The 10000-nt window shown below is 43.4% G+C and overlaps 1 pseudogene; it reads left to right on the top strand.

Annotated features, from left to right (window-relative positions):
• The window catches only part of LOC139372768 (gamma-aminobutyric acid type B receptor subunit 1-like), a 274428-nt pseudogene extending 264607 nt beyond the window's left edge, over nucleotides 1–9821 (top strand).
• The last annotated feature ends 179 nt before the right edge of the window (nucleotides 9822–10000 follow it).

A 10000-nucleotide genomic window follows, 5' to 3' on the forward strand; every position in this document is an offset into this window, starting at 1 on the left:
ACTATTCCACATCTCTCTCTCATTTTCACCCCCCCTCCTCGGTCTCTCTCCCACCCACTATTCCACATCTCTCTCTCATTTTCACCCCCCCCCTCCTCGGTCTCTCTCCCACTATTCCACATCTCTCTCTCATTTTCACTCCCCCTACTCGGTCTCTCTCCCACTATTCCATATCTCTCTCTCCCTCTCTCTCCCCTCTCTCTCTCTCTCTCTCTCTCTCTCTCTCTCTCTCCCACTATTCCACATCTCTCTCTCTCTCTCTCTCTCTCTCCCACTATTCCACATCTCTCTCTCATTTTCACCCCCCCCTTCTCAGTCTCTCTCCCACCCACTCTTCCACATCTCTCTCTCTCTCTTTCTCTCTCTCTCTCTCTCTCTCTCTCTCTCATTTTCACCCCCCCCCTCCTCGGTCTCTCTCCCACCCACTATTCCACATCTCTCTCTCTCTCTCTTTCTCTCTCTCCCACTATTAAACATCTCTCTCTCTCTCCCACTATTAAACACCTCTCTCTCTCTCTCTCTCTCTCTCCCACTATTAAACATATCTCTCTCTCATTTTCACCCCCCCCCCCCCCCCTCCTCGGCCTCTCTCCCACCCACTATTCCACATCTCTCTCTCTCTCTCTTTCTCTCTCTCCCACTATTAAACATCTCTCTCTCTCTCCCACTATTAAACACCTCTCTCTCTCTCTCTCTCTCTCTCTCTCTCCCACTATTAAACATATCTCTCTCTCATTTTCACCCCCCCCTCCTCGGTCTCTCTCCCACCCACTATTACACATCTCTCTCTCTCTCTCCCACTATTACACACCTCTCTCTCTCTCTCTCTCTCTCTCTCCCACCCCCCTCTCTCTTTCTCTCTATTTGTCTCTCCTCTTCCTCTGCCCCCCTCTCTCTTTCTCTCTATTTGTCTCTCTCCTCTTCCTCCGCCCCCCCTCTCTTTTTCTCTCTATTTGTCTCTCTCCTCTTCCTCCGCCCCCCCTCTCTCTTTCTCTCTATTTGTCTCTCTCCTCTTCCTCCGCCTCCTCTCTCTTTCTCTCTATTTGTCTCTCTCCTTCTACCCCCTCCTCTGTCTCACCCCTCTATCTTTCCCCCTACCCCATCTCACCCTCCTCCCTACAGGTGTTGTGTATGATCACAGCTCCCATCACCATGATCTGTCTGTCTCTCCCCCTCCTCCCTACAGGTGTTGTGTATGATCACGGCTCCCGTCACCATGATCTTGTCGTCGCAGCAGGACGCCTCCTTTGCCTTCGCCTCCCTGGCCATCGTCTTCTCCGTCTACATCACCCTGGTGGTGCTCTTCGTACCCAAGGTAGAATATGTCTCTGTGTTACCATAGCAGCTTCAGTCAGTAACTACAGTATGTCTCTGTGTTACCATAGCAGCTTCAGTCAGTAACTACAGTATGTCTCTGTGTTACCATAGCAGCTTCAGTCAGTAACTACAGTATGTCTCTGTGTTACCATAGCAGCTTCAGTCAGTAACTACAGTATATTTCTGTGTTACCATAGCAACTTCAGTCAGTAACGACAGATTGTCTCTGTGTTACCATAGCAGCCTCAGTCAGTAACTACAGTATGTCTCTGTGCTACCGTAGCAGCTTCAGCCAGTAACTACAGTATGTTTCTGTGTTACCATAGCAACTTCAGTCAGTAACTACAGTATGTCTGCTACAGTACCGGTGTTAATATTTTGGGGATTATATTCTATAGTAGAAAATTCAAAGTGCTAGTACCATAGCAACTTCAGTCAGTAACTACAGATTGTCCCTATGTTACCATAGCAGCTTCAGTCAGTAACTACAGTATGTCTCTGTGTTACCATAGCAGCTTCAGTCAGTAACTACAGTATGTCTCTGTGTTACCATAGCAGCTTCAGTCAGTAACTACAGTATGTCTCTGTGTTACCATAGCAGCCTCAGTCAGTAACTACAGTATGTCTCTGTGTTACCATAGCAGCTTCGGTCAGTAACTACAGTATGTCTCTGTGTTACCATAGCAGCCTCAGTCAGTAACTACAGTATGTCTCTGTGTTACCATAGCAGCTTCGGTCACAGATTGTTTATCTCTATGGTGATACTGTAGATGTTTCAGTACAGATTGTTTATTTCTATGGTAGTACTCTGTAGATGTTTCAGTACAGATTGTTTGTCTCTATGGTGATACTGTAGATGTTTCAGTACAGATTGTTTATCTCTATGGTGATACTGTAGATGTTTCAGTACAGATTGTTTATCTCTATGGTGATACTGTGTATGTTTCAGTGCAGATTGTTTCTCTCTATAGTGATACTGTAGATGTTTCAGTGCAGATTGTTTATCTCTATGGTGATACTGTAGATGTTTCAGTACAGATTGTTTATCTCTATGGTGATACTGTAGATGTTTCAGTACAGATTGTTTATCTCTATGGTGATACTGTAGATGTTTCAGTGCAGATTGTTTATCTCTATGGTGATACTGTAGATGTTTCAGTACAGATTGTTTATCTCTATGGTGATACTGTAGATGTTTCAGTACAGATTGTTTTTCTCTATGGTGATACTGTAGATGTTTCAGTACAGATTGTTTATCGCTATGGTGATACTGTAGATGTTTCAGTACAGATTGTTTATCTCTATGGTGATACTGTAGATGTTTCAGTACAGATTGTTTATCTCTATGGTGATACTGTAGATGTTTCAGTACAGATTGTTTGATTGTTTATCTCTATGGTGATACTGTAGATGTTTCAGTACAGATTGTTTATCTCTATGGTGGTACTGTAGATGTTTCAGTGCAGATTGTTTATCTCTATGGTGGTACTGTAGATGCGTCGTCTGATCACCCGAGGGGAGTGGCAGTCAGACACCCAGGAGACCATGAAGACACAGGGCTCATCCACCAACAACAACGATGAGGAGAAGTCCAGACAGCTGGAGAGAGAGAACAAGGAACTACAGAAGATCATTCAGGAGGTACAGGTTCTGTTCTGTTATGCAGTAGGTATAGCATCTGTTCCTAATGCAGTGATAATATGCAGTAGGTATAGCATCTGTTCCTAATGCAGTGATAATATGCAGTAGGTATAGCATATGTTCCTAATGCAGTGATATTATGTAGTAGGTACAGCTTCTGTTCCTAATGCAGTGATATTATGCAGTAGATATAGCATCTGTTCCTAATGCAGTGATAATATGCAGTAGGTTTAGCATCTGTATCTAATGCAGTTATGTTATGCAGTAATCTGTCTAAGATGCACTATAGGCACATCTCTCTCCACTGACTCCCGCCAATTCCTGCGTACTTATTAATTCTTTGTGTCAATTGTTTTACAATGTTGATCAATTTCCAGTTTTTACATTTTTAATTTCACCTTTATTTAACCAGGAAGGCTAGTTGAGAGCAAGTTCTCATTTACAATTGCGACCTGGCCAAGATAAAGCATAGCAATTCGACACATACAACGACACAGAGTTACACACGGAATAAACAAAACATACAGTCAATAATACAGTAGAACAAAAGAAAACAAAAAGTCTATATACAGTGAGTGGAAATGAGGTAAGATAAGGGAGTTAAGGCAATAAATAGGCCGAGGTGGCAAAGTAATTACAATATAGCAATTAAACACTGGAATGGTAGATGTGCAGTAAATATACACCTAGCGCTCTGTAATGTTTGGTTATAGGAACTTAATTTCTGTTTAGTCTTTAAGTATATGTATTACTACGTTCTTACCGTTCTCATTCTCCAAGTGGAAATGTCGTTCGGAGAGCTCGCTGGCTGGAATTGTCGTTCGGAGAGCTCGCTAGCTGGAAATGTCGTTCGGAGAGAGCTCGCTAGCTGGAAATGTCGTTCGGAGAGCTCGCTAGCTGGAAATGTCATTTGGAGAGCTCGCTAGCTGAAAATGTCGTTCGGAGAGCTCGCTGGCTGGAAATGTCGTTCGGATACCTCGCTAGCTGGAAATGTCGTTTTGATACCTCGCTAGCTGGAAATGTCATTTGGGGAGCTCGCTGGCTGGAAATGTCGTTCGGGGAGCTCGCTAGCTGGAAATGTCGTTCGGATACCTCGCTAGCTGGAAATGTCGTTTGGGGAGCTCGCTGGCTGGAAATGTCATTCGGGGAGCTCGCTAGCTGGAAATGTCGTTCGGATACCTCGCTAGCTGGAAATGTCGTTCGGGGAGCTCGCTGGCTGGAAATGTCGTTCGGAGAGCTCGATAGCTGGAAATGTCGTTCGGATACCTCGCTAGCTGGAAATGTCGTTCGGAGGGCTCGCTAGCTGATAAGGAGATTTGGTTTATTTATTTGCATTTACCAGTTTTCTGTCAATTTGATCGTTGTCTTGTATGGAGCACATCAGGTTTCTCTCTGTCTTGTTAATGTAGAGTGAACGTGCATGCTTGAACGCCCATAAATGTACCTGGCCTGCATGCCAGAATAGGTGTGGTTAATGCTATTTAAGTTCCTGTTTGGGCATGTTCTGGTAGTTTTGTTTGAGGATTCGTTTGAGGAGGTTGTATCCGAGCTTGGTAGACCCCACCTGTGCTTTTCTGATTAAGACATGAGAGGCTTTTTCAGACATTTGTAAAAATATATATATATTTTGTATCACCATCATCACCAGCGCTGCGTAAATAAATCCCAACAGTCATTTACACCTCTATCTGCCTCCGGCTGACTCTGTGTCCTTACGACTGCTTGAAGATCCATATTTTACATATAGGTATACAGTAGGTTATTGGATCTAATCCCATCACATGGTCAGGGAAAAACTCTTGGCCCTAGTTTATTTTTTAAATATATATAAAAAAATGTTTATTTAGAGTGTGGATCAGCTTTAATATTGCGGATAGATTGTTGCCTCCATCAATGTAATTGTTTGCATCATTTAAAATCCCCCATATTTTGTTTTGGTAAATATATATAGATATATATATCTATATATATGAACTCAGCAAAAAAAGAAACGTCCCTTTTTCAGGACCCTGTCTATCTAAGATAATTTGTAAAAATCAGAATAACTTCACAGATCTTCATTGTAAAGGGTTTAAACACTGTTTCCCATGCTTGTTCAATGAACCATAAACAATTAATGAACATGCACCTGTGGAACGGTCGTTAAGACACTAACAGCTTACATACGGTAGTCAATTAAGGTCACAGTATGAAAACTTAGGACACTAAAGAGGCCTTTCTACTGACTCTGAAAAACACCAAAAGAAAGATGCCCAGGGTCCCTGCTCATCTGTGTGAACGTGCCTTAGGCATGCTGCGAGGAGGCATGAGGACTGCAGATGTGGCCAGGGCAATAAATGGCAATGTCCGTACTGTGAGACGCCTAAGACATCGCTACAGGGAGACGGGATGGACAGCTGATCGTCCTCGCAGTGGCAGACCACGTGTAACCACACCTGCACAGGATCGGTACATCCGAACATAACACCTGCAGGACAGGTACAGGATAGAAACAACAACTGCCCGCGTTACACCAGGAACGCACAATCCCTCCATCAGTGCTCAGACTGTCCACAAGAGGCTGCGAGAGGCTGGACTGAGGGCTTGTAGGCCTGTTGTAAGGCAGGTCCTCACCAGACATCACCGGCAACAACGTCGCCTATGGGCACAAACCCACTGTCGCTGGACCAGACAGGACTGGTGGATGGTCCGTCATGGTCTGGGGCGGTGTGTCACAGCATCATCGGACTGAGCCTGTTGTCATTGCAGGCAATCTCAACGCTGTGCGTTACAGGGAAGACATCCTCCTCCCTCATGTGGTACCCTTCCTGCAGGCTCATCCTGACATGACCCTCCAGCATGACATTGCCACCAGCCATACTGCCCGTTCTGTGCTTGATTTCCTGCAAGACAGGAATGTCAGTGTTCTGCCATGGCCAACGAAGAGTCCGGATCTCAATCCCATTTAGCATGTCTGGGACCTGTTGGATCGGAGGGTGAGGGCTAGCGCCATTCCCCCCAGAAATGTCTGGGAACTTGCAGGTGCCTTGGTGGAAGACTGGGGTAACATCTCACAGCAAGAACTGGCAAACCTGTTGCAGTCCATGAGGAGGAGATACACTGCAGTACTTTTCAAAAGTAACAGTCAGTATCTGGTGTGGCCACCAGCTGCATTAAGTACTGCAGTGCATCTCCTCCTCATGGACTGCAACAGGTTTGCCAGTTCTTGCTGTGAGATGTTACCCCAGTCTTTGTTCAGGGACACATTATTCCATTTCTGTTAGTCACATGTCTGTGAAACTTGTTCAGTTTATGTCTCAGTTGGTGAATCTTATGTTCATACAAACATATGTATATATATATACTGTATGTATATATGTCTGTAAATCTTTATACAGACATTTGCTGAAAATTAACGCAGTTGACAGTTTACATACTGTACATACACAAACATATGTATATATACTGTATGTATATACATGTTTATATATATATATATAACAAACATATGTATATATACTGTATGTATATACATGTTTATATATATATATATAACAAACATATGTATATATACTGTATGTATATACATGTTTATATATATATATATATAACAAACATACTGTATACTGTATGTATATACATGTTTATATATATATATACAGTGCCTTGCGAAAGTATTCGGCCCCCTTGAACTTTGCGACCTTTTGCCACATTTCAGGCTTCAAACATAAAGATATAAAACTGTATTTTTTTCTGAAGAATCAACAACAAGTGGGACACAATCATGAAGTGGAACGACATTTATTGGATATTTCAAACTTTTTTAACAAATCAAAAACTGAAAAATTGGGCGTGCAAAATTATTCAGCCCCTTTACTTTCAGTGCAGCAAACTCTCTCCAGAAGTTCAGTGAGGATCTCTGAATGATCCAATGTTGACCTAAATGACTAATGATGATAAATACAATCCACCTGTGTGTAATCAAGTCTCCGTATAAATGCACCTGCACTGTGATAGTCTCAGAGGTCCGTTAAAAGCGCAGAGAGCATCATGAAGAACAAGGAACACACCAGGCAGGTCCGAGATACTGTTGTGAAGAAGTTTAAAGCCGGATTTGGATACAAAAAGATTTCCCAAGCTTTAAACATCCCAAGGAGCACTGCGCAAGCGATAATATTGAAATGGAAGGAGTATCAGACCACTGCAAATCTACCAAGACCTGGCTGTCCCTCTAAACTTTCAGCTCATACAAGGAGAAGACTGATCAGAGATGCAGCCAAGAGGCCCATGATCTCTCTGGATGAACTGCAGAGATCTACAGCTGAGGTGGGAGACTCTGTCCATAGGACAACAATCAGTCGTATATTGCAAAAATCTGGCCTTTATGGAAGAGTGGCAAGAAGAAAGCCATTTCTTAAAGATATGCATAAAAAGTGTTGTTTAAAGTTTGCCACAAGCCACCTGGGAGACACACCAAACATGTGGAAGAAGGTGCTCTGGTCAGATGAAACCAAAATTGAACTTTTTGGCAACAATGCAAAACGTTATGTTTGGCGTAAAAGCAACACAGCTGAACACACCATCCCCACTGTCAAACATGGTGGTGGCAGCATCATGGTTTGGGCCTGCTTTTCTTCAGCAGGGACAGGGAAGATGGTTACAATTGATGGGAAGATGGATGGAGCCAAATACAGGACCATTCTGGAAGAAAACCTGATGGAGTCTGCAAAAGACCTGAGACTGGGACGGAGATTTGTCTTCCAACAAGACAATGATCCAAAACATAAAGCAAAATCTACAATGGAATGGTTCAAAAATAAACATATCCAGGTGTTAGAATGGCCAAGTCAAAGTCCAGACCTGAATCCAATCGAGAATCTGTGTAAAGAACTGAAAACTGCTGTTCACAAATGCTCTCCATCCAACCTCACTGAGCTCGAGCTGTTTTGCAAGGAGGAATGGGAAAAAATGTCAGTCTCTCGATGTGCAAAACTGATAGAGACATACCCCAAGCAACTTACAGCTGTAATCGCAGCAAAAGGTGGCGCTACAAAGTATTAACTTAAGGGGGCTGAATAATTTTGCACGCCCAATATTTAAGTTTTTGATTTGTTAAAAAAGTTTGAAATATCCAATAAATGTCGTTCCACTTCATGATTGTGTCCCACTTGTTGTTGATTCTTCACAAAAAAATACAGTTTTATATCTTTATGTTTGAAGCCTGAAATGTGGCAAAAGGTCGCAAAGTTCAAGGGGGCCGAATACTTTCGCAAGGCACTGTATATATATATATAACAAACATATGTATATGTACTGTATGTATATACATGTATGTGTATATATATATATATATATATATATATATACAATAACACTTAGTATTCTACTTCCAGCTTATACATACTACACATTTTACAGACACAGTCTATTTTACAATAGTTATTTTTTGTTTGTTTTTAGTCCTTCCTCTATTTCTGATGTCCGTCCGGTTTGATGTCCGTCCGGTTCTATTTGTAACTGTGCTATTTCACAACATTTCTGAACCTATAAACATTTTACAAACCCCATATGTTTAACATAGGTTATCTTGATGTTATTTGTCCCACCCTGCAGCTCCATTCAACCCCTCCCCTCTATCTCTCAACACCATCTGTTTTGGTTTTCTATTTGCCATCTATGTTTCAACTGTGCTGTGATGCTTCTAACCCTTTCTATTCTCATAGTTTCTACAGATTGTAAAATAAAGAAACATTTTTGCTAAAATAATTGTCATATTATTGATCGATTGACTATGGCTTTTCAAATCACCCAGTATTGCCATCTGCAGGGTTAGGTCTAGGTAAATGTTGCAATTCTTCAGCCATTCCTGAACCTGTGACCAAAAACAAGCTACTTATGGACTCCTGTCCCTAGTTAAAGGATTGCAGGTTAGCACTTATTTGAATGACTCGTGTACTGGAGGCAGCTCTACAGAGTGGTCACTAGCTGGTACAGCCACAAAGTCATACAATCTTTTTTTTTATAGCCAATTTTGACTTTGCAGCTGGCCCATCTAGCAGAAACCTTTCAATTATGCCCCCAGGGAAAGATTCATGATAATAAACATCAACCTGCTAAAGGATAGGTGATCATTCACTTTGAATATAACACTTACTCTCTCTCTCTCTCTCTCTCTCTCTCTCTCTCTCTCTCTCTCTCTCTGCCTCGCCCTCTGTCCCTCTCTCTCTCTCTCTCTCTCTCTCTCTCTCTCTCTCTCTGCCTCGCCCTCGCTCTCTGTCCCTCTCTCTCTCTCTCTCTCTCTCTCTCTCTCTCTCTCTCTCTCTCTCTGCCTCGCCCTCTCTCTTTCTCTCTCTCTCTCTCTCTCTCTCTCTCTCTCTCTCTCTCTCTCTCTCTCTCTCTCTCTCTCTCTCTCTCTGCCTTGCCCTCTCTCTCTCTCTCTCTCTCTCTCTCTCTCTCTCTCTCATTCGCAGAAAGAAGAGAGGGTGTCAGAGCTACGAAACCAGCTGGTGGAGCGACAAGCCCTCCGCTCCCGAAGACGACCCTCCACAGCCAACCAGAACCACAGCACACCCCTTCTCCCCATCCCCTCGAACAACGACCCCAAATCCCTCATCCCCCCACCGGGGTACCCCAACCCCGCCTCAGACAACCACTCCCTCCCTCCATCATTCTCCAACTCCTCCAACCTCTATCAGCCCGATGGGAAGATCAGTAGAAACAACTGCCACACCAGCCGGCTACAGCTCCTCTACAAGTAGAGCGAGAAGATCTGAAGGAGAGATGAGTAAATGGGGCGAGCGGGGTAAGAGATGGGGTAGCTTTTAGAGGAAGCGTGAGAACGGAGTGAGCATCAAGAAGCAAATGTGAGTGGGAGTGAGCGAATGAGAAAGTATGTTTAGTGAACAAGAGGAGGTAGGGAGGACGGGAGGGAGGGAGGTAGGTGGGTAGGTAGGTAGGTAGGTAGGTAGGGAGGGAGGGAGGTAGGGAGGGAGGGAAATAGGTAGGGAGGGAGGGAGATAGGGAGGGAGGGTGCTTAGTGATGAGTAAGGCAGTGATCAGAGGG

The sequence above is a fragment of the Oncorhynchus clarkii genome, chromosome 18 (assembly GCF_045791955.1).
Source record: "Oncorhynchus clarkii lewisi isolate Uvic-CL-2024 chromosome 18, UVic_Ocla_1.0, whole genome shotgun sequence".
NCBI lineage: Eukaryota > Metazoa > Chordata > Actinopteri > Salmoniformes > Salmonidae > Oncorhynchus > Oncorhynchus clarkii.